Source organism: Tupaia chinensis, unplaced genomic scaffold (assembly GCF_000334495.1).
Source record: "Tupaia chinensis unplaced genomic scaffold, TupChi_1.0 Scaffold000628_1, whole genome shotgun sequence".
Classification (NCBI taxonomy): domain Eukaryota; kingdom Metazoa; phylum Chordata; class Mammalia; order Scandentia; family Tupaiidae; genus Tupaia; species Tupaia belangeri.
The window spans coordinates 3,315,352-3,322,234 of NW_006160148.1; the positions used below are offsets into that span (position 1 = coordinate 3,315,352).

The window sequence follows — 6,883 nt, forward strand, 5'->3', positions numbered from 1 at the left end:
CCACACCACCTTCCTCACCCCCCCACCGTTTTCTTTTGTTTTTGTTTTTGCTATAAGGCATGTGCACTCGCTGGAGAGAGACAGAGACAGAGAGAGGGGATGTGAGAAGCCACCCCACAGGGGGAATGGCTACTTTGCCGTCCTTCTCCATTCTCCTCTGAAGTTTTGGGGGACACACCCACATGCACCCAGCCTGCTTGTCAAGCCGTCAGGTCTGGAACTCAACCGTGCAATCGGCCATGTGGGGTCCAGCACCTACCGCCCACCCCTGGCCAGCCCGGCCAGCCTCTTCTGTTCCTTGAGACCTGAGGTCCATTGTTGCTCCCTGCTGTCACTGCCTCGTGACACCTCGCTCGCTCACTTACCTGGTTCGTCACTTCTGATCTAGCTGACATTCTTTCATGAAATCCTGTTCAAATCACTGGCTTGGTTTTGGTCTCCTGCCTGAGGCAGGGCCCCACAGAAGCAGCCATACTTAGCCCAGACCCTCCAGCTTCTCCCATAGACCTGCGAGCTGGGCAGGCACGTGGTTACCTCCCACGTCCGGGAGATGGGGATTTGTGGCTCTCCCTCCCTGTGAAGCCCATGTCCTCTGGCAATTGAAAGAAAGGAAGAAAAAGAGAAAAAAAGAAAGAAAGAAAGTGGTGGCTGTTCTTTAATCTGACCCTAACGAGAGTGAGGAGGGTAAACCTGAACTAAAGCAAGGACGTAATCAACCAAGGGAAGCCCTTTGGCTTTAAGGTTGTGTTTGTTTTGCTTTGCCAGAGGGCATGTGCGCACCTGATAGAGACAGAGACAGAGAGAGAGAGAGGAGAGAGAGAGAGAAGGAGACAGCACCCCCTCCCCCAGGAATGTGGTCACATCACAACTCCTCCATTTCTCATCCATTCGGGACTCTGCGTACACATACACACACGCCTGGTGATTCCCAACACTCCAGGACCACAACTCGAAGGCGCAGTCAGCCACGTGGGATTCAGCTCTCTTAACCACTAGGCCACAGGGCAGCCTGTGCTTGATGTTCTTTTTTTCTTTTTCTTTTTGTTAATTAAAAAAAATTGCTAGAGGGCATGCATACTTGCTGGAAAGGGAGAGACTGAGAAAGAGGAAAGGAGAAAACATTCCTTCTGGGAGTGGTCACACCACAATCCTTCTCCATTTCTCCATCAGGATTTTGGGTACACATACACACGTGCCTGGCATGTTTCTCAAGCTGCTGGGTCCAAGACTTGAACACGCAGCTGGCCACGTGGGACCCAGCTGCCTTAATCACTAGGCCACCGGTTGGTCCATAATTTTCTGTCAATTAAAAACCAGGACAGGGCTTTCCCTATGGGAGCCTCCGGGTCGAGAGGAGCGTGGTCCTCTCCTCTCCCCTCCATGGCGTGTGCTTGTCTACCGATACCAGTGTACTCTGAAAAGGGGGAGTCATCTGGCAAAAATGTCACTGTGCCCGCGGGTATTTGAGGCTCCTGTCCAACCAGATATTATGAACTTTGCTCACACCAACTTGTGTAAAAATAACAGACAGCCCTGTGCTGTCAGTGAGTGAGCAGGCCTTCAGACCAGTGCTGAGTCTTGGGGTGCTGGGAGAGCTGTGACTCGAATTCCCAGAGTTCAAGGTGGTGGGACTCACCGTCCTGGCCAGGGTGCTTTTGGAAATACGTGTCGAGGAGGTCACATGTTTGCACCAACTAAGACCTGGCGCCGTGGGCACCACAGAGTGAACACAACCCACAGGTGGTATGCCATCTGCTCTGCCCTGCCGCCCTGCTGCCTCGGCCTTCCAGCTCTAGTCATGTCTAAGGTCATCATCGTACTGAGGAACTTGGTGGTTGAAGACAAAGTTGAAGGCAACAAGACCAAGGAGGCTGTTTTGCTTCTGAAGAAACGTAAGGCCTGGAATGACATGAAAGTGGTCTATGTCTCTCAGCGAACCAGAGCTGGCAAGGGCAAAATGAGAAACCATCATTGTATCTAGCACAGGGGACCCTGCATTATCTATAACGAAGACAACAGTAGGGACCAGCAGTTGCTGTAATGGCTATGTCGCTGGACTCCCATGTAGTTGACCGCGGTTCACGTCCTGGACCTGGTGGCTTAAAACTCACGCCGGGCGCATGTGCGTGCGTGCCCAAGATCCTGAGAGGAGAATGGAGGAGAAGGGATTGTGGCGTGGCCATCCCCCCGGGGGGTGATTTCTCTTTCTGTCTCTCTCTAGACAGAGGGAGCGCACACACCCTATAGCAAAAACCTCTCCAAAAAAAAAAAAAAATGAGGACAACAGTATCATCAGGCCTTCAGAAACACCCCTGGAATCTCTCTGCTTAATGTAAGCAAACAGCATTTTGAAAGTTGCTCCTGGTGGAAATGTGGGCATGTTTCTGCATTTGGGCTGAAAGTGCCTTTCGGAAGTTAGATGAGTATGGCACTTGGTGGAAATCTGCTTCCCTCGAGATTAACTATAGAGGGAGCCAGCAGGTGGCACGGTAGTTAAGGCACTGGACTCCCACATGGTTGACTGTGGGAGGCTGCGCACCAGCGAATATCCCAGGTTTCTCAGAGAGCAAACAATTACACAATGCCAAAGACCATGATTGGCTCCCCTTCAAAACCTCACCTTCAAACCATACTCTGATTGGCCACTTCCCATAAAGGCCACAATTGGCTCCCCTTCAAAAACCTCATCTTCAAAACCATTCTCTGATTGGCCACTTCCCATAGCAAATCGGTGAGCTTAGAATCCCTCAGATTTGCATATCTGGCACCTCATGATTGGTCCACAAAAGCAACCAATCATAACCCAACTTTTACAATCCTTCATTCAACCAATCACTGCCCACTAACATGGATATAACCACGATCCCTGGCCCACAATCGCCAGACAACCCTGAAGACCTGTGACACTGTGTCGTTTCCAGACAACCCTGAAGAGTTGTGACACTGTGTCATCTCCGTGCTGCCCACAATAAACGGACGACCCTGAAGAGTTGTAACACGGGGTCGTTCGTCCTGTCTCTCACTCCTTCCCTCTGGAAACCTGTTCGACTGTCCCTCAGGTCAGGACAGCTGACCACAGTTTGAGGCCTGGATATGGCAGCTTGCTTCCTCACCTCTCTCTCTCTGTTTCTCTCTAGTTAAATTTAAATAAATGAAGTTAAATAAAATAATTATTAAAAAAAAAAAGGAGTAACTATGGAGGGACCAGCAGATGGTGTAACGGTTATTAAGTTATTGGACTCCCACCCGGGCAACCAAGGGATTGCAGCATGACCGTCCCTCCTAGGGGGTGATTTCTCGCTTTTTGTTTCTGTCTCTCTGGCAAGCATACGTGCCCTATAGCAAGCATCTCTCTTGAAAATAAATAAATGAAATAATAAATAAATGGGGAACAGCAGGTGGCATAGTGATTAAAGTGCTAAACTCCTACATGATTGACCATGGTTTGAGTCCTAGACCTGGCGGCTTGAATCTCACACTGGCACATGTGCATGCGTGCCCAAGATCTCGGGAGGAGAATGGAGGAGAAGGGATTGTGGAGAGGCCATCCCTCCAGTGGGTAATTTCTCACTTTCCCTCTCACTGTCTCTCTCTCCCCTGCAAGTGAATGCGCTCTAAGGCAAAAACTTCTCAAATAAAAATGAGTAATTACAACCTTCCCATGCACAAGGTGATGAACACAGGCCTTAGCAAAATCTTGAAAAGTCCAGAGATCCATCTGCAATCCCTGCTCTATTCTCCTCTCAAGGTTTTGGGTACACACACGTGCTCGGTGTGAGTTTTAACCACAGTCAACTACATGGGAGTCCAGTGACATAACCATTACGCCATCTGCTGGTCCCTCTACAGCAATTTTTTAAAAAGATTTATTTTATTTTATTTTTTTCATTCATTCATTTTATTTATTTATTTTTTGAGAGGTTTTTGCTATAGGGCACATGCACTCGCCAGCCAGACAGAGACAGAGAGACAGAAAGCGAGAAATCACCCCCCCAGGTGGGATGGCCACACCGCAATCCCTTCTCCATTCTCCTCTCGGGATCTTGGGCACACACGTGCATGCGCCCAGCGTGAGTTTAAGCCACTGGGTCCGGGACTCGAACTGTGGTCGACTATATGGGAGTCTAGCAACATAACCATTACGCTAACTGCTGGTCCCCATTCATTTTATTTTAATTTGACCAGAGAGAGAGAGAGAAAGAGGGAAAGTGAGAAAGCAAGCCACCAAGTCTGGAATTGAACTGTGGTTGACCATGTGGGAGTGTCCAGCACCTTAACTTCTACACTACCTGCTGGTCCCTCTATAGCAAATTTTTATTTATTATTATTATTATTTTGGTGAGATTTTTGTTATAGGGAATGTGCGCTTGCTGGAGAGACAGAAAGCGAGAAATTATCCCCCTTGGGGGGATGACCATGCCACAAACCCTTCTCTATTCTTCTGGGATCTTGAGCACGCGTGCACACCTGTCTGGCATGAGCTTGAAGCCACCAGGTCTGGGACTCAAACCGTGGTTAACTGTGGGAGTCCAGTGATGTAACCACTACATCATCTGCTGGTCCCTGCAAATTTTTTAAAAAGAGAAAGAGATGGGTCAGCAGGTGGTGTGGTGGTTAAGGCACTGAACTCTCACGTGGCTGACCACAGTTCGAGTCCCCAACCTAGCTGCTTGTTTCTCTCTCTCTCTCTAGTAAGTGCATGTGCCCTGTAGCAAGTGTAATAATAATAATAAATAATAAATAAGATGAAATAAATAATTTAAAAGCAACAGCGAGAGCTGAGCCTGTATCTGTAATCTCAGTGAACAGGACATAGGGTAATAGTGAGGGTGGCCCGGGCAGAAAGAGCCTTACATCCTTTAGGGTGAGGGGATGGGGCCTGCAGGTGGCCTGGATTCTCACATGGTCGATTGCTGCTTGAGCCCTGGACCTGGTGGCCTGAAAATCATACTGGGCACATGTGTGCGCCCAAAATTCCGAAAGGAGAGAATTATGGAGAAAAAGATTATGAGAGGAGAAAAGACTATGGCTTGGCTATCCCTCCTGGGGATGATTTCTCACTTTCCCTCTCTTCTCTCTCTCTCCAGTGAGTGCATGCACCCTATGGAAAAAAAAAAAAAAAAAAAAAAACTTAGGGAAAAAAAAAGATGAGGAGAAGGGATAGATGCAAATAGAAATTATGCGATGGAGGGACCAGCAGATGGTGTGATGGTTACATCGCTGGACTCCCACATAGTCAACCATGGTTCGAGTCCCACACCCGGTGGCTTAAAACTCACGCTGGGTATGTGTGCGTGCGTGACCAAGATCCTGAGAGGAGAATGTGGCCATCCCCCATGGGGGGTGATTTCTCACTTTCTGTCTGTCTCTCTCTGGCAACTGCATGCGCCCTATAGCAAAAATCTCTCTCTAAAGAAAGGAAAAAAGAAGAAACTATGGAGAATAGGGAAACTGAAAACCAGTAAGCTAGCTTTGGTTTCTGTGACGACAATGTTGAGGACTGCAGGAGCGCTCGTCCATCTGGGACAGCTGAACTCCGCAGTGGACCGTGTATGTCTGACGCGTCTTAGCCCCACAGTCAAAGGGAGGGAGCTTCCCGTGTGGCTCGCTGCAGGACGGGCTGTCAGTCCAGAGCCTGGATGGACTGCACCGGTCGGTGATCCTGGAGGTCCCGGATGGCGGCCGTCTCCCCACAGGTATTTCGACTTCCTGTCTTACTCTCCGTACCCTCGTCTCCAGCTCCTTTCCCATGCTTCTCCTTAGGTTTTATAGAATCCCAGTGGGAACCATGGACCCCAAGGTGACTCCCAGTGATTTCTGCCTCCTATAGTCACCCCTCTGCAGGACCCCTCCTGTTACGGACAAGTGATAGCTGTCTCTTGCTTCTGACCATGGACGATGGCAAATGTGATAGAATGTCACACATATAACTTCTCATATTACATAAAACTTTTTTTTGAGAGATAATTTTTGCTATAAGGGGCGTGCACTCACCAGACAGCCAGGGAGACAGAAAATGAGAAATCTCCCCCTGGGGGCGGGGGGGGGGACCACAATCCCTTTTCCTCGGGTTTGGTGTGTATTTTTTTAAAGTCACCAGGTCCAGGACTTGAACCAGGGTCAACCACGTGGGTGTCTATAGAGAAGTAACCACTATGCCATCTGCTGGTCCCCATACAACTGCTTCTTAGCAGGCGAGTTAGAGTTAGGAGTCATGAAGTCAGTGGCCCACAGAGCAAGGAGCGGTGACACTCTAGGAACTGCAGGTGGCCGCTGGGGTCGAAGGAGGCCTGGCTGACGCTCAGCAGACATCCTGGGCCCTGTCACACGGTGTCGGGGAAGCAAGTTCTGTCCTCCTGCTTGGGCTTGCAGGTGGCTCCTCCCTGAGTCGGACTCCAGGCGAGAGCGCAGCCCTCCTGACGCCTTGCTTGTGAGACCCTCAGCCAAGGGCGCGGTTTGGCTGTGGGACGCCTGGCCTGGGACCCCTGGGTAAACGCGCTGCTTTAAGCCTTACGTGGCACGTTGTCACTCGGCAGCAGCCAGGGAGCCCGAAATTCCCGGCTCCCACGAAGGTGTACCTAGGGTGCTCTGGGTCTGGGCCCAGGACACAGAGCCGTGAGGAGGGCCAGAGGGCGTGCCATGCACTTCCAGGCTGAAGACGCGCGTGGTTTTCCAGCAAACTGTCCCCTCCTCGCCGGCTGTGCCCCGAATGCCTGCGGAGCGAGCGAGTGCTCGGAGACCGGCAACACCGGCCCTGGCATTCGGCTCACCAGAAGCGGATTCCCAAGTCCGCTACCTGAATCCGGGCACGCGGTGGGCGCCCGGCCAGTGGTCTGACTGCGAAAGCACAGAGCCCTCCAGCGCCTGCCGCGTCGCCGTGCCC

The 6,883-nt window shown here is 50.7% G+C and overlaps 1 pseudogene; it reads left to right on the plus strand.

Annotated features, from left to right (window-relative positions):
• Window positions 1-1,344: 1,344 nt before the first annotated feature.
• Window positions 1,345-6,800, plus strand: LOC106736076 (60S ribosomal protein L4-A-like; annotated as a pseudogene).
• The last annotated feature ends 83 nt before the right edge of the window (window positions 6,801-6,883 follow it).